This window comes from Nuphar pumila, chromosome 1 (genome assembly GCF_984573655.1).
Source record: "Nuphar pumila chromosome 1, dmNupPumi1.hap1.1, whole genome shotgun sequence".
NCBI lineage: Eukaryota > Viridiplantae > Streptophyta > Magnoliopsida > Nymphaeales > Nymphaeaceae > Nuphar > Nuphar pumila.
This window is the reverse complement of record NC_143249.1, coordinates 162,065,587-162,087,580: the sequence shown is the minus strand read 5'-3', so window position 1 is coordinate 162,087,580 and position 21,994 is coordinate 162,065,587. Positions and strand designations below refer to the sequence as shown.

Genomic DNA, 21,994 nt, shown 5'->3' with positions numbered 1-21,994 from the left:
CGTGGCCACAAAAATCGCCGAATTCCGACATCGGCGTGCCAAGTTACGGTCCGGCGAGCCGGAACTGCTGCTTTTGTCGCACGCCGCGGCTCGTGTCGGGTGTCGGCGCTGCGGCGCGCAAGGCGAGGGTGAAAGGGAAGCAGAAGACCTCGATGGATCAGATACGGTGTGTTGCGGTAAGTGAAAAGAACGTCGGAGGTTGGTGCCGACCACAAAAAAGCGTCGAAGGCAAAAAGAGAGTGCAACACGAGGACTTCCCAGGAGGTCACCCATCCCAGTACTACTCTCGCCCAAGCATGCTTAACTTCGAAGTTCTGATGGGATCCGGTTCTTTAGAACTGGTATGATCGCACCCGTTACATGTTGCGCGAAAAAATGCTCTTATGCCTCACGCGGGAGCCGTGGGGGCCGCAACGCACGAACCGACTAGCCGTCATAGAAACGACCCCGAAAAACGACCGAAACGCGCTTAAACGGCATCCGAAACGGTCCCGAACCGACTTTGTCTGTTCGCCACGTCGTAGCCAGCGGAACGAGCTTTCTGTGGCCACGAAAATCGCCGAATTCCGACATCGGCGTGCCAAGTTACGGTCCGGAGAGCCGGAACTGCTGCTTTTGTCGCACGCCGCGGCTCGTGTCGGGTGCCGGCGCTGCGGCGCGCAAGGCGAGGGTGAAAGGGAAGCAGAAGACCTCGATGGATCAGATACGGTGTGTTGCGGGAAGTGAAAAGAAGGTCGGAGGTTGGTGCCGACGACAAAAAAGCGCCGAAGGCAAAAAGAGAGTGCAACACGAGGACTTCCCAGGAGGTCACCCATCCCAGTACTACTCTCGCCCAAGCACGCTTAACTTCGGAGTTCTGATGGAATCCGGTGCTTTAGTGCTGGTATGATCGCACCCGTTACATGTTGCGCGAAAAAATGCTCTTATGCCTCACGCGGGAGCCGTGGGGGCCGCAACGCACAAACCGACTAGCCGTCATAGAAACGCCCCGAAAAACGCCCGAAACGAGCTTAAACGGCATCTGAAACGGTCCCGAACCGACTTCGTCTGTTCGTGACGTCGTAGCCAGCGGAACGTGCTTTCCGTGGCCAGGAAAATCGCCGAATTTCGACATCGGCGTGCCAAGTTACGGTCCGGCGAGCCGGAACTGCTGCGTTTGTCGCACGCCGCGGCTCGTGTCGGGTGCCGGCGCTGCGGCGCGCAAGGCGAGGGTGAAAGGGAAGCAGAAGACCTCGATGGATCAGATACGGTGTGTTGCGGGAAGTGAAAAGAAGGTCGGAGGTTGGTGCCGACGACAAAAAAGCGCCGAAGGCAAAAAAAGAGTGCAACACGAGGACTTCCCAGGAGGTCACCCATCCCAGTACTACTCTCGCCCAAGCACGCTTAACTTCAGAGTTCTGATGGGATCCGGTGCTTTAGTGCTAGTGTGATCGCACCCGTTACATGTTGCGCGAAAAAATGCTCTTATGCCTCACGCGGGAGCCGTGGGGGCCGCAACGCACGAACCGACTAGCCGTCATAAAAACGGCCCCGAAAAACGCCCGAAATGAGCTTAAACGGCATCCGAAACGGTCCCGAACCGACTTCGTCTGTTCGTCACGTCGTAGCCAGCAGAACGTGCTTTCCGTGGGCAGGAAAATCGCCGAATTTCGACATCGGCGTGCCAAGTTACGGTCCGGCGAGCCGGAACTGCTGCGTTTGTCGCACGCCGCGGCTCGTGTCGGGTGCCGGCGCTGCGGCGCGCAAGGCGAGGGTGAAAGGGAAGCAGAAGACCTCGATGGATCAGATACGGTGTGTTGCGGGAAGTGAAAAGAAGGTCGGAGGTTGGTGCCGACGACAAAAAAGCGCCGAAGGCAAAAAGAGAGTGCAACACAAGGACTTCCCAGGAGGTCACCCATCCCAGTACTACTCTCGCTCAAGCACGCTTAACTTCAGAGTTCTGATGGGATCCGGTGCTTTAGTGCTGGTATGATCGCACCCGTTACATGTTGCGCGAAAAAATGCTCTTATGCCTCACGCGGGAGCCGTGGGGGCCGCAACGCACAAACCGACTAGTCATCATAGAAACGCCCGAAATGATCTTAAACGGCATCTAAAACGGTCCCGAACCGACTTCGTCTGTTCGTCACGTCGTAGCCAGCGGAACGAGCTTTCCGTGGCCAGGAAAATCGCCGAATTTCGACATCGGCGTGCCAAGTTACGGTCTGGCGAGCCGGAACTGCTGCGTTTGTCGCACGCCGCGGCTCGTGTCGGGTGCCGGCGCTGCGGCGCGCAAGGCGAGGGTGAAAGGGAAGCAGAAGACCTCGATGGATCAGATACGGTGTGTTGCGGGAAGTGAAAAGAAGGTCGGAGGTTGGTGCCGACGACAAAAAAGCGCCGAAGGCAAAAAGAGAGTGCAACACGAGGACTTCCCAGGAGGTCACCCATCCCAGTACTACTCTCGCCCAAGCACGCTTAACTTCAGAGTTCTAATGGGATCCGGTGCTTTAGTGCTAGTGTGATCGCACCCGTTACATGTTGCGCGAAAAAATGCTCTTATGCCTCACGCGGGAGCCGTGGGGGCCGCAACGCACGAACCGACTAGCCGTCATAAAAACGGCCCCGAAAAACGCCCGAAATGAGCTTAAACGGCATCCGAAACGGTCCCGAACCGACTTCGTCTGTTCGCCACGTCGTAGCCAGCGGAACGAGCTTTCCGTGGCCACGAAAATCGCCGAATTCCGACATCGGTGTGCCAAGTTACAGTCCGGAGAGCCGGAACTGCTGCTTTTGTCGCACGCCGCGGCTCGTGTCGGGTGCGGGCGCTGCGGCGCGCAAGGCGAGGGTGAAAGGGAAGCAGAAGACCTTGATGGATCAGATACGGTGTGTTGCGGTAAGTGAAAAGAAGGTCGGAGGTTGGTGCCGACGACAAAAAAGCGCCGAAGGTAAATAGAGAGTGCAACACGAGGACTTCCCAGGAGGTCACCCATTCCAGTACTACTCTCGCCCAAGCACGCTTAACTTCGGAGTTCTGATGGGATCCGGTGCTTTAGTGCTGCTATGATCGCACACGTTACATGTTGCGCGAAAAAATGCTCTTATGCCTCACGCGGGAGCCGTGGGGGCCGCAACGCACGAACCGACTAGCCGTCATAGAAACGGCCCCGAAAAACGACTGAAACTAGCTTAAACGGCATCCGAAACGGTCCCGAACCGACTTCGTCTGTTCGCCACGTCGTAGTCAGCGGAACGAGCTTTCCGTGGCCACGAAAATCGCCGAATTCCGACATCGGTGTGCCAAGTTACAGTCCGGAGAGCCGGAACTGCTGCTTTTGTCGCACGCCGCGGCTCGTGTCGGGTGCGGGCGCTGCGGCGCGCAAGGCGAGGGTGAAAGGGAAGCAGAAGACCTTGATGGATCAGATACGGTGTGTTGCGGTAAGTGAAAAGAAGGTCGGAGGTTGGTGCCGACGACAAAAAAGCGCCGAAGGTAAATAGAGAGTGCAACACGAGGACTTCCCAGGAGGTCACCCATTCCAGTAATACTCTCGCCCAAGCACGCTTAACTTCGGAGTTCTGATGGGATCCGGTGCTTTAGTGCTGGTATGATCGCACACGTTACATGTTGCGCGAAAAAATGCTCTTATGCCTCACGCGGGAGCCGTGGGGGCCGCAACGCACGAACCGACTAGCCGTCATAGAAACGGCCCCGAAAAATGACTGAAACTAGCTTACACGGCATCCGAAACGGTCCCGAACCGACTTCGTCTGTTCGCCACGTCGTAGCCAGCGGAACGAGCTTTCCGTGGCCACAAAAATCGCCGAATTCCGACATCGGCGTGCCAAGTTACGGTCCGGCGAGCCGGAACTGCTGCTTTTGTCGCACGCCGCGGCTCGTGTCGGGTGTCGGCGCTGCGGCGCGCAAGGCGAGGGTGAAAGGGAAGCAGAAGACCTCGATGGATCAGATACGGTGTGTTGCGGTAAGTGAAAAGAACGTCGGAGGTTGGTGCCGACCACAAAAAAGCGTCGAAGGCAAAAAGAGAGTGCAACACGAGGACTTCCCAGGAGGTCACCCATCCCAGTACTACTCTCGCCCAAGCATGCTTAACTTCGAAGTTCTGATGGGATCCGGTTCTTTAGAACTGGTATGATCGCACCCGTTACATGTTGCGCGAAAAAATGCTCTTATGCCTCACGCGGGAGCCGTGGGGGCCGCAACGCACGAACCGACTAGCCGTCATAGAAACGACCCCGAAAAACGACCGAAACGCGCTTAAACGGCATCCGAAACGGTCCCGAACCGACTTTGTCTGTTCGCCACGTCGTAGCCAGCGGAACGAGCTTTCCGTGGCCACGAAAATCGCCGAATTCCGACATCGGCGTGCCAAGTTACGGTCCGGAGAGCCGGAACTGCTGCTTTTGTCGCACGCCGCGGCTCGTGTCGGGTGCCGGCGCTGCGGCGCGCAAGGCGAGGGTGAAAGGGAAGCAGAAGACCTCGATGGATCAGATACGGTGTGTTGCGGGAAGTGAAAAGAAGGTCGGAGGTTGGTGCCGACGACAAAAAAGCGCCGAAGGCAAAAAGAGAGTGCAACACGAGGACTTCCCAGGAGGTCACCCATCCCAGTACTACTCTCGCCCAAGCACGCTTAACTTTGGAGTTCTGATGGAATCCGGTGCTTTAGTGCTGGTATGATCGCACCCGTTACATGTTGCGCGAAAAAATGCTCTTATGCCTCACGCGGGAGCCGTGGGGGCCGCAACGCACAAACCGACTAGCCGTCATAGAAACGCCCCGAAAAACGCCCGAAACGAGCTTAAACGGCATCTGAAACGGTCCCGAACCGACTTCGTCTGTTCGTGACGTCGTAGCCAGCGGAACGTGCTTTCCGTGGCCAGGAAAATCGCCGAATTTCGACATCGGCGTGCCAAGTTACGGTCCGGCGAGCCGGAACTGCTGCGTTTGTCGCACGCCGCGGCTCGTGTCGGGTGCCGGCGCTGCGGCGCGCAAGGCGAGGGTGAAAGGGAAGCAGAAGACCTCGATGGATCAGATACGGTGTGTTGCGGGAAGTGAAAAGAAGGTCGGAGGTTGGTGCCGACGACAAAAAAGCGCCGAAGGCAAAAAAAGAGTGCAACACGAGGACTTCCCAGGAGGTCACCCATCCCAGTACTACTCTCGCCCAAGCACGCTTAACTTCAGAGTTCTGATGGGATCCGGTGCTTTAGTGCTAGTGTGATCGCACCCGTTACATGTTGCGCGAAAAAATGCTCTTATGCCTCACGCGGGAGCCGTGGGGGCCGCAACGCACCAACCGACTAGCCGTCATAAAAACGGCCCCGAAAAACGCCCGAAATGAGCTTAAACGGCATCCGAAACGGTCCCGAACCGACTTCGTCTGTTCGTCACGTCGTAGCCAGCAGAACGTGCTTTCCGTGGGCAGGAAAATCGCCGAATTTCGACATCGGCGTGCCAAGTTACGGTCCGGCGAGCCGGAACTGCTGCGTTTGTCGCACGCCGCGGCTCGTGTCGGGTGCCGGCGCTGCGGCGCGCAAGGCGAGGGTGAAAGGGAAGCAGAAGACCTCGATGGATCAGATACGGTGTGTTGCGGGAAGTGAAAAGAAGGTCGGAGGTTGGTGCCGACGACAAAAAAGCGCCGAAGGCAAAAAGAGAGTGCAACACAAGGACTTCCCAGGAGGTCACCCATCCCAGTACTACTCTCGCTCAAGCACGCTTAACTTCAGAGTTCTGATGGGATCCGGTGCTTTAGTGCTGGTATGATCGCACCCGTTACATGTTGCGCGAAAAAATGCTCTTATGCCTCACGCGGGAGCCGTGGGGGCCGCAACGCACAAACCGACTAGTCATCATAGAAACGCCCGAAATGATCTTAAACGGCATCTAAAACGGTCCCGAACCGACTTCGTCTGTTCGTCACGTCGTAGCCAGCGGAACGAGCTTTCCGTGGCCAGGAAAATCGCCGAATTTCGACATCGGCGTGCCAAGTTACGGTCTGGCGAGCCGGAACTGCTGCGTTTGTCGCACGCCGCGGCTCGTGTCGGGTGCCGGCGCTGCGGCGCGCAAGGCGAGGGTGAAAGGGAAGCAGAAGACCTCGATGGATCAGATACGGTGTGTTGCGGGAAGTGAAAAGAAGGTCGGAGGTTGGTGCCGACGACAAAAAAGCGCCGAAGGCAAAAAGAGAGTGCAACACGAGGACTTCCCAGGAGGTCACCCATCCCAGTACTACTCTCGCCCAAGCACGCTTAACTTCAGAGTTCTAATGGGATCCGGTGCTTTAGTGCTAGTGTGATCGCACCCGTTACATGTTGCGCGAAAAAATGCTCTTATGCCTCACGCGGGAGCCGTGGGGGCCGCAACGCACGAACCGACTAGCCGTCATAAAAACGGCCCCGAAAAACGCCCGAAATGAGCTTAAACGGCATCCGAAACGGTCCCGAACCGACTTCGTCTGTTCGCCACGTCGTAGCCAGCGGAACGAGCTTTCCGTGGCCACGAAAATCGCCGAATTCCGACATCGGTGTGCCAAGTTACAGTCCGGAGAGCCGGAACTGCTGCTTTTGTCGCACGCCGCGGCTCGTGTCGGGTGCGGGCGCTGCGGCGCGCAAGGCGAGGGTGAAAGGGAAGCAGAAGACCTTGATGGATCAGATACGGTGTGTTGCGGTAAGTGAAAAGAAGGTCGGAGGTTGGTGCCGACGACAAAAAAGCGCCGAAGGTAAATAGAGAGTGCAACACGAGGACTTCCCAGGAGGTCACCCATTCCAGTACTACTCTCGCCCAAGCACGCTTAACTTCGGAGTTCTGATGGGATCCGGTGCTTTAGTGCTGCTATGATCGCACACGTTACATGTTGCGCGAAAAAATGCTCTTATGCCTCACGCGGGAGCCGTGGGGGCCGCAACGCACGAACCGACTAGCCGTCATAGAAACGGCCCCGAAAAACGACTGAAACTAGCTTAAACGGCATCCGAAACGGTCCCGAACCGACTTCGTCTGTTCGCCACGTCGTAGCCAGCGGAACGAGCTTTCCGTGGCCACGAAAATCGCCGAATTCCGACATCGGTGTGCCAAGTTACAGTCCGGAGAGCCGGAACTGCTGCTTTTGTCGCACGCCGCGGCTCGTGTCGGGTGCGGGCGCTGCGGCGCGCAAGGCGAGGGTGAAAGGGAAGCAGAAGACCTTGATGGATCAGATACGGTGTGTTGCGGTAAGTGAAAAGAAGGTCGGAGGTTGGTGCCGACGACAAAAAAGCGCCGAAGGTAAATAGAGAGTGCAACACGAGGACTTCCCAGGAGGTCACCCATTCCAGTACTACTCTCGCCCAAGCACGCTTAACTTCGGAGTTCTGATGGGATCCGGTGCTTTAGTGCTGGTATGATCACACACGTTACATGTTGCGCGAAAAAATGCTCTTATGCCTCACGCGGGAGCCGTGGGGGCCGCAACGCACGAACCGACTAGCCGTCATAGAAACGGCCCCGAAAAATGACTGAAACTAGCTTACACGGCATCCGAAACGGTCCCGAACCGACTTCGTCTGTTCGCCACGTCGTAGCCAGCGGAACGAGCTTTCCGTGGCCACAAAAATCGCCGAATTCCGACATCGGCGTGCCAAGTTACGGTCCGGCGAGCCGGAACTGCTGCTTTTGTCGCACGCCGCGGCTCGTGTCGGGTGTCGGCGCTGCGGCGCGCAAGGCGAGGGTGAAAGGGAAGCAGAAGACCTCGATGGATCAGATACGGTGTGTTGCGGTAAGTGAAAAGAACGTCGGAGGTTGGTGCCGACCACAAAAAAGCGTCGAAGGCAAAAAGAGAGTGCAACACGAGGACTTCCCAGGAGGTCACCCATCCCAGTACTACTCTCGCCCAAGCATGCTTAACTTCGAAGTTCTGATGGGATCCGGTTCTTTAGAACTGGTATGATCGCACCCGTTACATGTTGCGCGAAAAAATGCTCTTATGCCTCACGCGGGAGCCGTGGGGGCCGCAACGCACGAACCGACTAGCCGTCATAGAAACGACCCCGAAAAACGACCGAAACGCGCTTAAACGGCATCCGAAACGGTCCCGAACCGACTTTGTCTGTTCGCCACGTCGTAGCCAGCGGAACGAGCTTTCCGTGGCCACGAAAATCGCCGAATTCCGACATCGGCGTGCCAAGTTACGGTCCGGAGAGCCGGAACTGCTGCTTTTGTCGCACGCCGCGGCTCGTGTCGGGTGCCGGCGCTGCGGCGCGCAAGGCGAGGGTGAAAGGGAAGCAGAAGACCTCGATGGATCAGATACGGTGTGTTGCGGGAAGTGAAAAGAAGGTCGGAGGTTGGTGCCGACGACAAAAAAGCGCCGAAGGCAAAAAGAGAGTGCAACACGAGGACTTCCCAGGAGGTCACCCATCCCAGTACTACTCTCGCCCAAGCACGCTTAACTTCGGAGTTCTGATGGAATCCGGTGCTTTAGTGCTGGTATGATCGCACCCGTTACATGTTGCGCGAAAAAATGCTCTTATGCCTCACGCGGGAGCCGTGGGGGCCGCAACGCACAAACCGACTAGCCGTCATAGAAACGCCCCGAAAAACGCCCGAAACGAGCTTAAACGGCATCTGAAACGGTCCCGAACCGACTTCGTCTGTTCGTCACGTCGTAGCCAGCGGAACGTGCTTTCCGTGGCCAGGAAAATCGCCGAATTTCGACATCGGCGTGCCAAGTTACGGTCCGGCGAGCCGGAACTGCTGCGTTTGTCGCACGCCGCGGCTCGTGTCGGGTGCCGGCGCTGCGGCGCGCAAGGCGAGGGTGAAAGGGAAGCAGAAGACCTCGATGGATCAGATACGGTGTGTTGCGGGAAGTGAAAAGAAGGTCGGAGGTTGGTGCCGACGACAAAAAAGCGCCGAAGGCAAAAAAAGAGTGCAACACGAGGACTTCCCAGGAGGTCACCCATCCCAGTACTACTCTCGCCCAAGCACGCTTAACTTCAGAGTTCTGATGGGATCCGGTGCTTTAGTGCTAGTGTGATCGCACCCGTTACATGTTGCGCGAAAAAATGCTCTTATGCCTCACGCGGGAGCCGTGGGGGCCGCAACGCACGAACCGACTAGCCGTCATAAAAACGGCCCCGAAAAACGCCCGAAATGAGCTTAAACGGCATCCGAAACGGTCCCGAACCGACTTCGTCTGTTCGTCACGTCGTAGCCAGCAGAACGTGCTTTCCGTGGGCAGGAAAATCGCCGAATTTCGACATCGGCGTGCCAAGTTACGGTCCGGCGAGCCGGAACTGCTGCGTTTGTCGCACGCCGCGGCTCGTGTCGGGTGCCGGCGCTGCGGCGCGCAAGGCGAGGGTGAAAGGGAAGCAGAAGACCTCGATGGATCAGATACGGTGTGTTGCGGGAAGTGAAAAGAAGGTCGGAGGTTGGTGCCGACGACAAAAAAGCGCCGAAGGCAAAAAGAGAGTGCAACACAAGGACTTCCCAGGAGGTCACCCATCCCAGTACTACTCTCGCTCAAGCACGCTTAACTTCAGAGTTCTGATGGGATCCGGTGCTTTAGTGCTGGTATGATCGCACCCGTTACATGTTGCGCGAAAAAATGCTCTTATGCCTCACGCGGGAGCCGTGGGGGCCGCAACGCACAAACCGACTAGTCATCATAGAAACGCCCGAAATGATCTTAAACGGCATCTAAAACGGTCCCGAACCGACTTCGTCTGTTCGTCACGTCGTAGCCAGCGGAACGAGCTTTCCGTGGCCAGGAAAATCGCCGAATTTCGACATCGGCGTGCCAAGTTACGGTCTGGCGAGCCGGAACTGCTGCGTTTGTCGCACGCCGCGGCTCGTGTCGGGTGCCGGCGCTGCGGCGCGCAAGGCGAGGGTGAAAGGGAAGCAGAAGACCTCGATGGATCAGATACGGTGTGTTGCGGGAAGTGAAAAGAAGGTCGGAGGTTGGTGCCGACGACAAAAAAGCGCCGAAGGTAAATAGAGAGTGCAACACGAGGACTTCCCAGGAGGTCACCCATTCCAGTACTACTCTCGCCCAAGCACGCTTAACTTCGGAGTTCTGATGGGATCCGGTGCTTTAGTGCTGCTATGATCGCACACGTTACATGTTGCGCGAAAAAATGCTCTTATGCCTCACGCGGGAGCCGTGGGGGCCGCAACGCACGAACCGACTAGCCGTCATAGAAACGGCCCCGAAAAACGACTGAAACTAGCTTAAACGGCATCCGAAACGGTCCCGAACCGACTTCGTCTGTTCGCCACGTCGTAGCCAGCGGAACGAGCTTTCCGTGGCCACGAAAATCGCCGAATTCCGACATCGGTGTGCCAAGTTACAGTCCGGAGAGCCGGAACTGCTGCTTTTGTCGCACGCCGCGGCTCGTGTCGGGTGCGGGCGCTGCGGCGCGCAAGGCGAGGGTGAAAGGGAAGCAGAAGACCTTGATGGATCAGATACGGTGTGTTGCGGTAAGTGAAAAGAAGGTCGGAGGTTGGTGCCGACGACAAAAAAGCGCCGAAGGTAAATAGAGAGTGCAACACGAGGACTTCCCAGGAGGTCACCCATTCCAGTACTACTCTCGCCCAAGCACGCTTAACTTCGGAGTTCTGATGGGATCCGGTGCTTTAGTGCTGCTATGATCGCACACGTTACATGTTGCGCGAAAAAATGCTCTTATGCCTCACGCGGGAGCCGTGGGGGCCGCAACGCACGAACCGACTAGCCGTCATAGAAACGGCCCCGAAAAACGACTGAAACTAGCTTAAACGGCATCCGAAACGGTCCCGAACCGACTTCGTCTGTTCGCCACGTCGTAGTCAGCGGAACGAGCTTTCCGTGGCCACGAAAATCGCCGAATTCCGACATCGGTGTGCCAAGTTACAGTCCGGAGAGCCGGAACTGCTGCTTTTGTCGCACGCCGCGGCTCGTGTCGGGTGCGGGCGCTGCGGCGCGCAAGGCGAGGGTGAAAGGGAAGCAGAAGACCTTGATGGATCAGATACGGTGTGTTGCGGTAAGTGAAAAGAAGGTCGGAGGTTGGTGCCGACGACAAAAAAGCGCCGAAGGTAAATAGAGAGTGCAACACGAGGACTTCCCAGGAGGTCACCCATTCCAGTAATACTCTCGCCCAAGCACGCTTAACTTCGGAGTTCTGATGGGATCCGGTGCTTTAGTGCTGGTATGATCGCACACGTTACATGTTGCGCGAAAAAATGCTCTTATGCCTCACGCGGGAGCCGTGGGGGCCGCAACGCACGAACCGACTAGCCGTCATAGAAACGGCCCCGAAAAATGACTGAAACTAGCTTACACGGCATCCGAAACGGTCCCGAACCGACTTCGTCTGTTCGCCACGTCGTAGCCAGCGGAACGAGCTTTCCGTGGCCACAAAAATCGCCGAATTCCGACATCGGCGTGCCAAGTTACGGTCCGGCGAGCCGGAACTGCTGCTTTTGTCGCACGCCGCGGCTCGTGTCGGGTGTCGGCGCTGCGGCGCGCAAGGCGAGGGTGAAAGGGAAGCAGAAGACCTCGATGGATCAGATACGGTGTGTTGCGGTAAGTGAAAAGAACGTCGGAGGTTGGTGCCGACCACAAAAAAGCGTCGAAGGCAAAAAGAGAGTGCAACACGAGGACTTCCCAGGAGGTCACCCATCCCAGTACTACTCTCGCCCAAGCATGCTTAACTTCGAAGTTCTGATGGGATCCGGTTCTTTAGAACTGGTATGATCGCACCCGTTACATGTTGCGCGAAAAAATGCTCTTATGCCTCACGCGGGAGCCGTGGGGGCCGCAACGCACGAACCGACTAGCCGTCATAGAAACGACCCCGAAAAACGACCGAAACGCGCTTAAACGGCATCCGAAACGGTCCCGAACCGACTTTGTCTGTTCGCCACGTCGTAGCCAGCGGAACGAGCTTTCCGTGGCCACGAAAATCGCCGAATTCCGACATCGGCGTGCCAAGTTACGGTCCGGAGAGCCGGAACTGCTGCTTTTGTCGCACGCCGCGGCTCGTGTCGGGTGCCGGCGCTGCGGCGCGCAAGGCGAGGGTGAAAGGGAAGCAGAAGACCTCGATGGATCAGATACGGTGTGTTGCGGGAAGTGAAAAGAAGGTCGGAGGTTGGTGCCGACGACAAAAAAGCGCCGAAGGCAAAAAGAGAGTGCAACACGAGGACTTCCCAGGAGGTCACCCATCCCAGTACTACTCTCGCCCAAGCACGCTTAACTTTGGAGTTCTGATGGAATCCGGTGCTTTAGTGCTGGTATGATCGCACCCGTTACATGTTGCGCGAAAAAATGCTCTTATGCCTCACGCGGGAGCCGTGGGGGCCGCAACGCACAAACCGACTAGCCGTCATAGAAACGCCCCGAAAAACGCCCGAAACGAGCTTAAACGGCATCTGAAACGGTCCCGAACCGACTTCGTCTGTTCGTGACGTCGTAGCCAGCGGAACGTGCTTTCCGTGGCCAGGAAAATCGCCGAATTTCGACATCGGCGTGCCAAGTTACGGTCCGGCGAGCCGGAACTGCTGCGTTTGTCGCACGCCGCGGCTCGTGTCGGGTGCCGGCGCTGCGGCGCGCAAGGCGAGGGTGAAAGGGAAGCAGAAGACCTCGATGGATCAGATACGGTGTGTTGCGGGAAGTGAAAAGAAGGTCGGAGGTTGGTGCCGACGACAAAAAAGCGCCGAAGGCAAAAAAAGAGTGCAACACGAGGACTTCCCAGGAGGTCACCCATCCCAGTACTACTCTCGCCCAAGCACGCTTAACTTCAGAGTTCTGATGGGATCCGGTGCTTTAGTGCTAGTGTGATCGCACCCGTTACATGTTGCGCGAAAAAATGCTCTTATGCCTCACGCGGGAGCCGTGGGGGCCGCAACGCACAAACCGACTAGCCGTCATAAAAACGGCCCCGAAAAACGCCCGAAATGAGCTTAAACGGCATCCGAAACGGTCCCGAACCGACTTCGTCTGTTCGTCACGTCGTAGCCAGCAGAACGTGCTTTCCGTGGGCAGGAAAATCGCCGAATTTCGACATCGGCGTGCCAAGTTACGGTCCGGCGAGCCGGAACTGCTGCGTTTGTCGCACGCCGCGGCTCGTGTCGGGTGCCGGCGCTGCGGCGCGCAAGGCGAGGGTGAAAGGGAAGCAGAAGACCTCGATGGATCAGATACGGTGTGTTGCGGGAAGTGAAAAGAAGGTCGGAGGTTGGTGCCGACGACAAAAAAGCGCCGAAGGCAAAAAGAGAGTGCAACACAAGGACTTCCCAGGAGGTCACCCATCCCAGTACTACTCTCGCTCAAGCACGCTTAACTTCAGAGTTCTGATGGGATCCGGTGCTTTAGTGCTGGTATGATCGCACCCGTTACATGTTGCGCGAAAAAATGCTCTTATGCCTCACGCGGGAGCCGTGGGGGCCGCAACGCACAAACCGACTAGTCATCATAGAAACGCCCGAAATGATCTTAAACGGCATCTAAAACGGTCCCGAACCGACTTCGTCTGTTCGTCACGTCGTAGCCAGCGGAACGAGCTTTCCGTGGCCAGGAAAATCGCCGAATTTCGACATCGGCGTGCCAAGTTACGGTCTGGCGAGCCGGAACTGCTGCGTTTGTCGCACGCCGCGGCTCGTGTCGGGTGCCGGCGCTGCGGCGCGCAAGGCGAGGGTGAAAGGGAAGCAGAAGACCTCGATGGATCAGATACGGTGTGTTGCGGGAAGTGAAAAGAAGGTCGGAGGTTGGTGCCGACGACAAAAAAGCGCCGAAGGCAAAAAGAGAGTGCAACACGAGGACTTCCCAGGAGGTCACCCATCCCAGTACTACTCTCGCCCAAGCACGCTTAACTTCAGAGTTCTAATGGGATCCGGTGCTTTAGTGCTAGTGTGATCGCACCCGTTACATGTTGCGCGAAAAAATGCTCTTATGCCTCACGCGGGAGCCGTGGGGGCCGCAACGCACGAACCGACTAGCCGTCATAAAAACGGCCCCGAAAAACGCCCGAAATGAGCTTAAACGGCATCCGAAACGGTCCCGAACCGACTTCGTCTGTTCGCCACGTCGTAGCCAGCGGAACGAGCTTTCCGTGGCCACGAAAATCGCCGAATTCCGACATCGGTGTGCCAAGTTACAGTCCGGAGAGCCGGAACTGCTGCTTTTGTCGCACGCCGCGGCTCGTGTCGGGTGCGGGCGCTGCGGCGCGCAAGGCGAGGGTGAAAGGGAAGCAGAAGACCTTGATGGATCAGATACGGTGTGTTGCGGTAAGTGAAAAGAAGGTCGGAGGTTGGTGCCGACGACAAAAAAGCGCCGAAGGTAAATAGAGAGTGCAACACGAGGACTTCCCAGGAGGTCACCCATTCCAGTAATACTCTCGCCCAAGCACGCTTAACTTCGGAGTTCTGATGGGATCCGGTGCTTTAGTGCTGCTATGATCGCACACGTTACATGTTGCGCGAAAAAATGCTCTTATGCCTCACGCGGGAGCCGTGGGGGCCGCAACGCACGAACCGACTAGCCGTCATAGAAACGGCCCCGAAAAACGACTGAAACTAGCTTAAACGGCATCCGAAACGGTCCCGAACCGACTTCGTCTGTTCGCCACGTCGTAGCCAGCGGAACGAGCTTTCCGTGGCCACGAAAATCGCCGAATTCCGACATCGGTGTGCCAAGTTACAGTCCGGAGAGCCGGAACTGCTGCTTTTGTCGCACGCCGCGGCTCGTGTCGGGTGCGGGCGCTGCGGCGCGCAAGGCGAGGGTGAAAGGGAAGCAGAAGACCTTGATGGATCAGATACGGTGTGTTGCGGTAAGTGAAAAGAAGGTCGGAGGTTGGTGCCGACGACAAAAAAGCGCCGAAGGTAAATAGAGAGTGCAACACGAGGACTTCCCAGGAGGTCACCCATTCCAGTACTACTCTCGCCCAAGCACGCTTAACTTCGGAGTTCTGATGGGATCCGGTGCTTTAGTGCTGGTATGATCGCACACGTTACATGTTGCGCGAAAAAATGCTCTTATGCCTCACGCGGGAGCCGTGGGGGCCGCAACGCACGAACCGACTAGCCGTCATAGAAACGGCCCCGAAAAATGACTGAAACTAGCTTACACGGCATCCGAAACGGTCCCGAACCGACTTCGTCTGTTCGCCACGTCGTAGCCAGCGGAACGAGCTTTCCGTGGCCACAAAAATCGCCGAATTCCGACATCGGCGTGCCAAGTTACGGTCCGGCGAGCCGGAACTGCTGCTTTTGTCGCACGCCGCGGCTCGTGTCGGGTGTCGGCGCTGCGGCGCGCAAGGCGAGGGTGAAAGGGAAGCAGAAGACCTCGATGGATCAGATACGGTGTGTTGCGGTAAGTGAAAAGAACGTCGGAGGTTGGTGCCGACCACAAAAAAGCGTCGAAGGCAAAAAGAGAGTGCAACACGAGGACTTCCCAGGAGGTCACCCATCCCAGTACTACTCTCGCCCAAGCATGCTTAACTTCGAAGTTCTGATGGGATCCGGTTCTTTAGAACTGGTATGATCGCACCCGTTACATGTTGCGCGAAAAAATGCTCTTATGCCTCACGCGGGAGCCGTGGGGGCCGCAACGCACGAACCGACTAGCCGTCATAGAAACGACCCCGAAAAACGACCGAAACGCGCTTAAACGGCATCCGAAACGGTCCCGAACCGACTTTGTCTGTTCGCCACGTCGTAGCCAGCGGAACGAGCTTTCCGTGGCCACGAAAATCGCCGAATTCCGACATCGGCGTGCCAAGTTACGGTCCGGAGAGCCGGAACTGCTGCTTTTGTCGCACGCCGCGGCTCGTGTCGGGTGCCGGCGCTGCGGCGCGCAAGGCGAGGGTGAAAGGGAAGCAGAAGACCTCGATGGATCAGATACGGTGTGTTGCGGGAAGTGAAAAGAAGGTCGGAGGTTGGTGCCGACGACAAAAAAGCGCCGAAGGCAAAAAGAGAGTGCAACACGAGGACTTCCCAGGAGGTCACCCATCCCAGTACTACTCTCGCCCAAGCACGCTTAACTTCGGAGTTCTGATGGAATCCGGTGCTTTAGTGCTGGTATGATCGCACCCGTTACATGTTGCGCGAAAAAATGCTCTTATGCCTCACGCGGGAGCCGTGGGGGCCGCAACGCACAAACCGACTAGCCGTCATAGAAACGCCCCGAAAAACGCCCGAAACGAGCTTAAACGGCATCTGAAACGGTCCCGAACCGACTTCGTCTGTTCGTCACGTCGTAGCCAGCGGAACGTGCTTTCCGTGGCCAGGAAAATCGCCGAATTTCGACATCGGCGTGCCAAGTTACGGTCCGGCGAGCCGGAACTGCTGCGTTTGTCGCACGCCGCGGCTCGTGTCGGGTGCCGGCGCTGCGGCGCGCAAGGCGAGGGTGAAAGGGAAGCAGAAGACCTCGATGGATCAGATACGGTGTGTTGCGGGAAGTGAAAAGAAGGTCGGAGGTTGGTGCCGACGACAAAAAAGCGCCGAAGGCAAAAAAAGAGTGCAACACGAGGACTTCCCAGGAGGTCACCCATCCCAGTACTACTCTCGCCCAAGCACGCTTAACTTCAGAGTTCTGATGGGATCCGGTGCTTTAGTGCTAGTGTGATCGCACCCGTTACATGTTGCGCGAAAAAATGCTCTTATGCCTCACGCGGGAGCCGTGGGGGCCGCAACGCACGAACCGACTAGCCGTCATAAAAACGGCCCCGAAAAACGCCCGAAATGAGCTTAAACGGCATCCGAAACGGTCCCGAACCGACTTCGTCTGTTCGTCACGTCGTAGCCAGCAGAACGTGCTTTCCGTGGGCAGGAAAATCGCCGAATTTCGACATCGGCGTGCCAAGTTACGGTCCGGCGAGCCGGAACTGCTGCGTTTGTCGCACGCCGCGGCTCGTGTCGGGTGCCGGCGCTGCGGCGCGCAAGGCGAGGGTGAAAGGGAAGCAGAAGACCTCGATGGATCAGATACGGTGTGTTGCGGGAAGTGAAAAGAAGGTCGGAGGTTGGTGCCGACGACAAAAAAGCGCCGAAGGCAAAAAGAGAGTGCAACACAAGGACTTCCCAGGAGGTCACCCATCCCAGTACTACTCTCGCTCAAGCACGCTTAACTTCAGAGTTCTGATGGGATCCGGTGCTTTAGTGCTGGTATGATCGCACCCGTTACATGTTGCGCGAAAAAATGCTCTTATGCCTCACGCGGGAGCCGTGGGGGCCGCAACGCACAAACCGACTAGTCATCATAGAAACGCCCGAAATGATCTTAAACGGCATCTAAAACGGTCCCGAACCGACTTCGTCTGTTCGTCACGTCGTAGCCAGCGGAACGAGCTTTCCGTGGCCAGGAAAATCGCCGAATTTCGACATCGGCGTGCCAAGTTACGGTCTGGCGAGCCGGAACTGCTGCGTTTGTCGCACGCCGCGGCTCGTGTCGGGTGCCGGCGCTGCGGCGCGCAAGGCGAGGGTGAAAGGGAAGCAGAAGACCTCGATGGATCAGATACGGTGTGTTGCGGGAAGTGAAAAGAAGGTCGGAGGTTGGTGCCGACGACAAAAAAGCGCCGAAGGCAAAAAGAGAGTGCAACACGAGGACTTCCCAGGAGGTCACCCATCCCAGTACTACTCTCGCCCAAGCACGCTTAACTTCAGAGTTCTAATGGGATCCGGTGCTTTAGTGCTAGTGTGATCGCACCCGTTACATGTTGCGCGAAAAAATGCTCTTATGCCTCACGCGGGAGCCGTGGGGGCCGCAACGCACGAACCGACTAGCCGTCATAAAAACGGCCCCGAAAAACGCCCGAAATGAGCTTAAACGGCATCCGAAACGGTCCCGAGCCGACTTCGTCTGTTCGCCACGTCGTAGCCAGCGGAACGAGCTTTCCGTGGCCACGAAAATCGCCGAATTCTGACATCGGTGTGCCAAGTTACAGTCCGGAGAGCCGGAACTGCTGCTTTTGTCGCACGCCGCGGCTCGTGTCGGGTGCGGGCGCTGCGGCGCGCAAGGCGAGGGTGAAAGGGAAGCAGAAGACCTTGATGGATCAGATACGGTGTGTTGCGGTAAGTGAAAAGAAGGTCGGAGGTTGGTGCCGACGACAAAAAAGCGCCGAAGGTAAATAGAGAGTGCAACACGAGGACTTCCCAGGAGGTCACCCATTCCAGTAATACTCTCGCCCAAGCACGCTTAACTTCGGAGTTCTGATGGGATCCGGTGCTTTAGTGCTGGTATGATCGCACACGTTACATGTTGCGCGAAAAAATGCTCTTATGCCTCACGCGGGAGCCGTGGGGGCCGCAACGCACGAACCGACTAGCCGTCATAGAAACGGCCCCGAAAAATGACTGAAACTAGCTTAAACGGCATCCGAAACGGTCCCGAACCGACTTCGTCTGTTCGCCACGTCGTAGCCAGCGGAACGAGCTTTCCGTGGCCACAAAAATCGCCGAATTCCGACATCGGCGTGCCAAGTTACGGTCCGGCGAGCCGGAACTGCTGCTTTTGTCGCACGCCGCGGCTCGTGTCGGGTGTCGGCGCTGCGGCGCGCAAGGCGAGGGTGAAAGGGAAGCAGAAGACCTCGATGGATCAGATACGGTGTGTTGCGGTAAGTGAAAAGAAGGTCGGAGGTTGGTGCCGACCACAAAAAAGCGTCGAAGGCAAAAAGAGAGTGCAACACGAGGACTTCCCAGGAGGTCACCCATCCCAGTACTACTCTCGCCCAAGCATGCTTAACTTCGAAGTTCTGATGGGATCCGGTTCTTTAGAACTGGTATGATCGCACCCGATACATGTTGCGCGAAAAAATGCTCTTATGCCTCACGCGGGAGCCGTGGGGGCCGCAACGCACGAACCGACTAGCCGTCATAGAAACGACCCCGAAAAACGACCGAAACGCGCTTAAACGGCATCCGAAACGGTCCCGAACCGACTTTGTCTGTTCGCCACGTCGTAGCCAGCGGAACGAGCTTTCCGTGGCCACGAAAATCGCCGAATTCCGACATCGGCGTGCCAAGTTACGGTCCGGAGAGCCGGAACTGCTGCTTTTGTCGCACGCCGCGGCTCGTGTCGGGTGCCGGCGCTGCGGCGCGCAAGGCGAGGGTGAAAGGGAAGCAGAAGACCTCGATGGATCAGATACGGTGTGTTGCGGGAAGTGAAAAGAAGGTCGGAGGTTGGTGCCGACGACAAAAAAGCGCCGAAGGCAAAAAGAGAGTGCAACACGAGGACTTCCCAGGAGGTCACCCATCCCAGTACTACTCTCGCCCAAGCACGCTTAACTTCGGAGTTCTGATGGAATCCGGTGCTTTAGTGCTGGTATGATCGCACCCGTTACATGTTGCGCGAAAAAATGCTCTTATGCCTCACGCGGGAGCCGTGGGGGCCGCAACGCACAAACCGACTAGCCGTCATAGAAACGCCCCGAAAAACGCCCGAAACGAGCTTAAACGGCATCTGAAACGGTCCCGAACCGACTTCGTCTGTTCGTCACGTCGTAGCCAGCGGAACGTGCTTTCCGTGGCCAGGAAAATCGCCGAATTTCGACATCGGCGTGCCAAGTTACGGTCCGGCGAGCCGGAACTGCTGCGTTTGTCGCACGCCGCGGCTCGTGTCGGGTGCCGGCGCTGCGGCGCGCAAGGCGAGGGTGAAAGGGAAGCAGAAGACCTCGATGGATCAGATACGGTGTGTTGCGGGAAGTGAAAAGAAGGTCGGAGGTTGGTGCCGACGACAAAAAAGCGCCGAAGGCAAAAAAAGAGTGCAACACGAGGACTTCCCAGGAGGTCACCCATCCCAGTACTACTCTCGCCCAAGCACGCTTAACTTCAGAGTTCTGATGGGATCCGGTGCTTTAGTGCTAGTGTGATCGCACCCGTTACATGTTGCGCGAAAAAATGCTCTTATGCCTCACGCGGGAGCCGTGGGGGCCGCAACGCACGAACCGACTAGCCGTCATAAAAACGGCCCCGAAAAACGCCCGAAATGAGCTTAAACGGCATCCGAAACGGTCCCGAACCGACTTCGTCTGTTCGTCACGTCGTAGCCAGCAGAACGTGCTTTCCGTGGGCAGGAAAATCGCCGAATTTCGACATCGGCGTGCCAAGTTACGGTCCGGCGAGCCGGAACTGCTGCGTTTGTCGCACGCCGCGGCTCGTGTCGGGTGCCGGCGCTGCGGCGCGCAAGGCGAGGGTGAAAGGGAAGCAGAAGACCTCGATGGATCAGATACGGTGTGTTGCGGGAAGTGAAAAGAAGGTCGGAGGTTGGTGCCGACGACAAAAAAGCGCCGAAGGCAAAAAGAGAGTGCAACACAAGGACTTCCCAGGAGGTCACCCATCCCAGTACTACTCTCGCTCAAGCACGCTTAACTTCAGAGTTCTGATGGGATCCGGTGCTTTAGTGCTGGTATGATCGCACCCGTTACATGTTGCGCGAAAAAATGCTCTTATGCCTCACGCGGGAGCCGTGGGGGCCGCAACGCACAAACCGACTAGTCATCATAGAAACGCCCGAAATGATCTTAAACGGCATCTAAAACGGTCCCGAACCGACTTCGTCTGTTCGTCACGTCGTAGCCAGCGGAACGAGCTTTCCGTGGCCAGGAAAATCGCCGAATTTCGACATCGGCGTGCCAAGTTACGGTCTGGCGAGCCGGAACTGCTGCGTTTGTCGCACGCCGCGGCTCGTGTCGGGTGCCGGCGCTGCGGCGCGCAAGGCGAGGGTGAAAGGGAAGCAGAAGACCTCGATGGATCAGATACGGTGTGTTGCGGGAAGTGAAAAGAAGGTCGGAGGTTGGTGCCGACGACAAAAAAGCGCCGAAGGCAAAAAGAGAGTGCAACACGAGGACTTCCCAGGAGGTCACCCATCCCAGTACTACTCTCGCCCAAGCACGCTTAACTTCAGAGTTCTAATGGGATCCGGTGCTTTAGTGCTAGTGTGATCGCACCCGTTACATGTTGCGCGAAAAAATGCTCTTATGCCTCACGCGGGAGCCGTGGGGGCCGCAACGCACGAACCGACTAGCCGTCATAAAAACGGCCCCGAAAAATGCCCGAAATGAGCTTAAACGGCATCCGAAACGGTCCCGAGCCGACTTCGTCTGTTCGCCACGTCGTAGCCAGCGGAACGAGCTTTCCGTGGCCACGAAAATCGCCGAATTCTGACATCGGTGTGCCAAGTTACAGTCCGGAGAGCCGGAACTGCTGCTTTTGTCGCACGCCGCGGCTCGTGTCGGGTGCGGGCGCTGCGGCGCGCAAGGCGAGGGTGAAAGGGAAGCAGAAGACCTTGATGGATCAGATACGGTGTGTTGCGGTAAGTGAAAAGAAGGTCGGAGGTTGGTGCCGACGACAAAAAAGCGCCGAAGGTAAATAGAGAGTGCAACACGAGGACTTCCCAGGAGGTCACCCATTCCAGTAATACTCTCGCCCAAGCACGCTTAACTTCGGAGTTCTGATGGGATCCGGTGCTTTAGTGCTGGTATGATCGCACACGTTACATGTTGCGCGAAAAAATGCTCTTATGCCTCACGCGGGAGCCGTGGGGGCCGCAACGCACGAACCGACTAGCCGTCATAGAAACGGCCCCGAAAAATGACTGAAACTAGCTTAAACGGCATCCGAAACGGTCCCGAACCGACTTCGTCTGTTCGCCACGTCGTAGCCAGCGGAACGAGCTTTCCGTGGCCACAAAAATCGCCGAATTCCGACATCGGCGTGCCAAGTTACGGTCCGGCGAGCCGGAACTGCTGCTTTTGTCGCACGCCGCGGCTCGTGTCGGGTGTCGGCGCTGCGGCGCGCAAGGCGAGGGTGAAAGGGAAGCAGAAGACCTCGATGGATCAGATACGGTGTGTTGCGGTAAGTGAAAAGAAGGTCGGAGGTTGGTGCCGACCACAAAAAAGCGTCGAAGGCAAAAAGAGAGTGCAACACGAGGACTTCCCAGGAGGTCACCCATCCCAGTACTACTCTCGCCCAAGCATGCTTAACTTCGAAGTTCTGATGGGATCCGGTTCTTTAGAACTGGTATGATCGCACCCGATACATGTTGCGCGAAAAAATGCTCTTATGCCTCACGCGGGA

General features: G+C 57.2%; 34 non-coding genes and 7 pseudogenes across 34 annotated transcripts; all 41 read right to left on the bottom strand.

Moving 5' to 3' along the window:
- Positions 1-236: 236 nt before the first annotated feature.
- LOC149850586 (5S ribosomal RNA) lies at positions 237-355 on the bottom strand (annotated as a pseudogene).
- Positions 356-778: 423 nt separating this feature from the next.
- LOC149850585 (5S ribosomal RNA) lies at positions 779-897 on the bottom strand. Its single transcript, XR_016427084.1, has one exon. It is a non-coding gene; the product is annotated as a 5S ribosomal RNA (ribosomal RNA).
- Positions 898-1,319: 422 nt separating this feature from the next.
- LOC149850584 (5S ribosomal RNA) lies at positions 1,320-1,438 on the bottom strand. Its single transcript, XR_016435100.1, has one exon. It is a non-coding gene; the product is annotated as a 5S ribosomal RNA (ribosomal RNA).
- Positions 1,439-1,861: 423 nt separating this feature from the next.
- On the bottom strand, positions 1,862-1,980 carry LOC149850583 (5S ribosomal RNA). Its single transcript, XR_016437677.1, has one exon. It is a non-coding gene; the product is annotated as a 5S ribosomal RNA (ribosomal RNA).
- Positions 1,981-2,390: 410 nt separating this feature from the next.
- On the bottom strand, positions 2,391-2,509 carry LOC149850582 (5S ribosomal RNA). The gene has a single exon (XR_016425744.1). It is a non-coding gene; the product is annotated as a 5S ribosomal RNA (ribosomal RNA).
- A 423-nt stretch (positions 2,510-2,932) lies between these two features.
- LOC149850581 (5S ribosomal RNA) lies at positions 2,933-3,051 on the bottom strand. The gene has a single exon (XR_016433795.1). It is a non-coding gene; the product is annotated as a 5S ribosomal RNA (ribosomal RNA).
- A 423-nt stretch (positions 3,052-3,474) lies between these two features.
- Positions 3,475-3,593, bottom strand: LOC149850580 (5S ribosomal RNA). The gene has a single exon (XR_016434133.1). It is a non-coding gene; the product is annotated as a 5S ribosomal RNA (ribosomal RNA).
- A 423-nt stretch (positions 3,594-4,016) lies between these two features.
- On the bottom strand, positions 4,017-4,135 carry LOC149850579 (5S ribosomal RNA; annotated as a pseudogene).
- Positions 4,136-4,558: 423 nt separating this feature from the next.
- Positions 4,559-4,677, bottom strand: LOC149850578 (5S ribosomal RNA). The gene has a single exon (XR_016434018.1). It is a non-coding gene; the product is annotated as a 5S ribosomal RNA (ribosomal RNA).
- Positions 4,678-5,099: 422 nt separating this feature from the next.
- LOC149850577 (5S ribosomal RNA) lies at positions 5,100-5,218 on the bottom strand. The gene has a single exon (XR_016435098.1). It is a non-coding gene; the product is annotated as a 5S ribosomal RNA (ribosomal RNA).
- A 423-nt stretch (positions 5,219-5,641) lies between these two features.
- On the bottom strand, positions 5,642-5,760 carry LOC149850576 (5S ribosomal RNA). The gene has a single exon (XR_016437666.1). It is a non-coding gene; the product is annotated as a 5S ribosomal RNA (ribosomal RNA).
- A 410-nt stretch (positions 5,761-6,170) lies between these two features.
- On the bottom strand, positions 6,171-6,289 carry LOC149850575 (5S ribosomal RNA). The gene has a single exon (XR_016425740.1). It is a non-coding gene; the product is annotated as a 5S ribosomal RNA (ribosomal RNA).
- Positions 6,290-6,712: 423 nt separating this feature from the next.
- Positions 6,713-6,831, bottom strand: LOC149850574 (5S ribosomal RNA). Its single transcript, XR_016433793.1, has one exon. It is a non-coding gene; the product is annotated as a 5S ribosomal RNA (ribosomal RNA).
- Positions 6,832-7,254: 423 nt separating this feature from the next.
- Positions 7,255-7,373, bottom strand: LOC149850573 (5S ribosomal RNA). Its single transcript, XR_016427139.1, has one exon. It is a non-coding gene; the product is annotated as a 5S ribosomal RNA (ribosomal RNA).
- A 423-nt stretch (positions 7,374-7,796) lies between these two features.
- LOC149850572 (5S ribosomal RNA) lies at positions 7,797-7,915 on the bottom strand (annotated as a pseudogene).
- A 423-nt stretch (positions 7,916-8,338) lies between these two features.
- Positions 8,339-8,457, bottom strand: LOC149850571 (5S ribosomal RNA). Its single transcript, XR_016427083.1, has one exon. It is a non-coding gene; the product is annotated as a 5S ribosomal RNA (ribosomal RNA).
- A 422-nt stretch (positions 8,458-8,879) lies between these two features.
- LOC149850570 (5S ribosomal RNA) lies at positions 8,880-8,998 on the bottom strand. The gene has a single exon (XR_016435096.1). It is a non-coding gene; the product is annotated as a 5S ribosomal RNA (ribosomal RNA).
- A 423-nt stretch (positions 8,999-9,421) lies between these two features.
- LOC149850569 (5S ribosomal RNA) lies at positions 9,422-9,540 on the bottom strand. Its single transcript, XR_016437655.1, has one exon. It is a non-coding gene; the product is annotated as a 5S ribosomal RNA (ribosomal RNA).
- Positions 9,541-9,950: 410 nt separating this feature from the next.
- LOC149850568 (5S ribosomal RNA) lies at positions 9,951-10,069 on the bottom strand. Its single transcript, XR_016433792.1, has one exon. It is a non-coding gene; the product is annotated as a 5S ribosomal RNA (ribosomal RNA).
- A 423-nt stretch (positions 10,070-10,492) lies between these two features.
- Positions 10,493-10,611, bottom strand: LOC149850567 (5S ribosomal RNA). Its single transcript, XR_016433791.1, has one exon. It is a non-coding gene; the product is annotated as a 5S ribosomal RNA (ribosomal RNA).
- A 423-nt stretch (positions 10,612-11,034) lies between these two features.
- On the bottom strand, positions 11,035-11,153 carry LOC149850566 (5S ribosomal RNA). Its single transcript, XR_016434131.1, has one exon. It is a non-coding gene; the product is annotated as a 5S ribosomal RNA (ribosomal RNA).
- A 423-nt stretch (positions 11,154-11,576) lies between these two features.
- On the bottom strand, positions 11,577-11,695 carry LOC149850565 (5S ribosomal RNA; annotated as a pseudogene).
- Positions 11,696-12,118: 423 nt separating this feature from the next.
- On the bottom strand, positions 12,119-12,237 carry LOC149850564 (5S ribosomal RNA). Its single transcript, XR_016434014.1, has one exon. It is a non-coding gene; the product is annotated as a 5S ribosomal RNA (ribosomal RNA).
- A 422-nt stretch (positions 12,238-12,659) lies between these two features.
- Positions 12,660-12,778, bottom strand: LOC149850563 (5S ribosomal RNA). Its single transcript, XR_016435094.1, has one exon. It is a non-coding gene; the product is annotated as a 5S ribosomal RNA (ribosomal RNA).
- A 423-nt stretch (positions 12,779-13,201) lies between these two features.
- LOC149850562 (5S ribosomal RNA) lies at positions 13,202-13,320 on the bottom strand. The gene has a single exon (XR_016437644.1). It is a non-coding gene; the product is annotated as a 5S ribosomal RNA (ribosomal RNA).
- A 410-nt stretch (positions 13,321-13,730) lies between these two features.
- On the bottom strand, positions 13,731-13,849 carry LOC149850561 (5S ribosomal RNA). The gene has a single exon (XR_016425739.1). It is a non-coding gene; the product is annotated as a 5S ribosomal RNA (ribosomal RNA).
- Positions 13,850-14,272: 423 nt separating this feature from the next.
- On the bottom strand, positions 14,273-14,391 carry LOC149850560 (5S ribosomal RNA). Its single transcript, XR_016426038.1, has one exon. It is a non-coding gene; the product is annotated as a 5S ribosomal RNA (ribosomal RNA).
- A 423-nt stretch (positions 14,392-14,814) lies between these two features.
- On the bottom strand, positions 14,815-14,933 carry LOC149850559 (5S ribosomal RNA). Its single transcript, XR_016426694.1, has one exon. It is a non-coding gene; the product is annotated as a 5S ribosomal RNA (ribosomal RNA).
- Positions 14,934-15,356: 423 nt separating this feature from the next.
- Positions 15,357-15,475, bottom strand: LOC149850558 (5S ribosomal RNA; annotated as a pseudogene).
- A 423-nt stretch (positions 15,476-15,898) lies between these two features.
- LOC149850557 (5S ribosomal RNA) lies at positions 15,899-16,017 on the bottom strand. Its single transcript, XR_016427080.1, has one exon. It is a non-coding gene; the product is annotated as a 5S ribosomal RNA (ribosomal RNA).
- A 422-nt stretch (positions 16,018-16,439) lies between these two features.
- LOC149850556 (5S ribosomal RNA) lies at positions 16,440-16,558 on the bottom strand. The gene has a single exon (XR_016435089.1). It is a non-coding gene; the product is annotated as a 5S ribosomal RNA (ribosomal RNA).
- A 423-nt stretch (positions 16,559-16,981) lies between these two features.
- On the bottom strand, positions 16,982-17,100 carry LOC149850555 (5S ribosomal RNA). The gene has a single exon (XR_016437633.1). It is a non-coding gene; the product is annotated as a 5S ribosomal RNA (ribosomal RNA).
- Positions 17,101-17,510: 410 nt separating this feature from the next.
- LOC149850554 (5S ribosomal RNA) lies at positions 17,511-17,629 on the bottom strand. Its single transcript, XR_016425738.1, has one exon. It is a non-coding gene; the product is annotated as a 5S ribosomal RNA (ribosomal RNA).
- Positions 17,630-18,052: 423 nt separating this feature from the next.
- LOC149850553 (5S ribosomal RNA) lies at positions 18,053-18,171 on the bottom strand. The gene has a single exon (XR_016434130.1). It is a non-coding gene; the product is annotated as a 5S ribosomal RNA (ribosomal RNA).
- Positions 18,172-18,594: 423 nt separating this feature from the next.
- On the bottom strand, positions 18,595-18,713 carry LOC149850552 (5S ribosomal RNA; annotated as a pseudogene).
- Positions 18,714-19,136: 423 nt separating this feature from the next.
- Positions 19,137-19,255, bottom strand: LOC149850551 (5S ribosomal RNA). Its single transcript, XR_016427079.1, has one exon. It is a non-coding gene; the product is annotated as a 5S ribosomal RNA (ribosomal RNA).
- A 422-nt stretch (positions 19,256-19,677) lies between these two features.
- On the bottom strand, positions 19,678-19,796 carry LOC149850550 (5S ribosomal RNA). Its single transcript, XR_016435088.1, has one exon. It is a non-coding gene; the product is annotated as a 5S ribosomal RNA (ribosomal RNA).
- A 423-nt stretch (positions 19,797-20,219) lies between these two features.
- LOC149850549 (5S ribosomal RNA) lies at positions 20,220-20,338 on the bottom strand. Its single transcript, XR_016437622.1, has one exon. It is a non-coding gene; the product is annotated as a 5S ribosomal RNA (ribosomal RNA).
- Positions 20,339-20,748: 410 nt separating this feature from the next.
- On the bottom strand, positions 20,749-20,867 carry LOC149850548 (5S ribosomal RNA). The gene has a single exon (XR_016425737.1). It is a non-coding gene; the product is annotated as a 5S ribosomal RNA (ribosomal RNA).
- Positions 20,868-21,290: 423 nt separating this feature from the next.
- Positions 21,291-21,409, bottom strand: LOC149850547 (5S ribosomal RNA). The gene has a single exon (XR_016434129.1). It is a non-coding gene; the product is annotated as a 5S ribosomal RNA (ribosomal RNA).
- Positions 21,410-21,832: 423 nt separating this feature from the next.
- On the bottom strand, positions 21,833-21,951 carry LOC149850546 (5S ribosomal RNA; annotated as a pseudogene).
- Between the last annotated feature and the right edge of the window lie 43 nt (positions 21,952-21,994).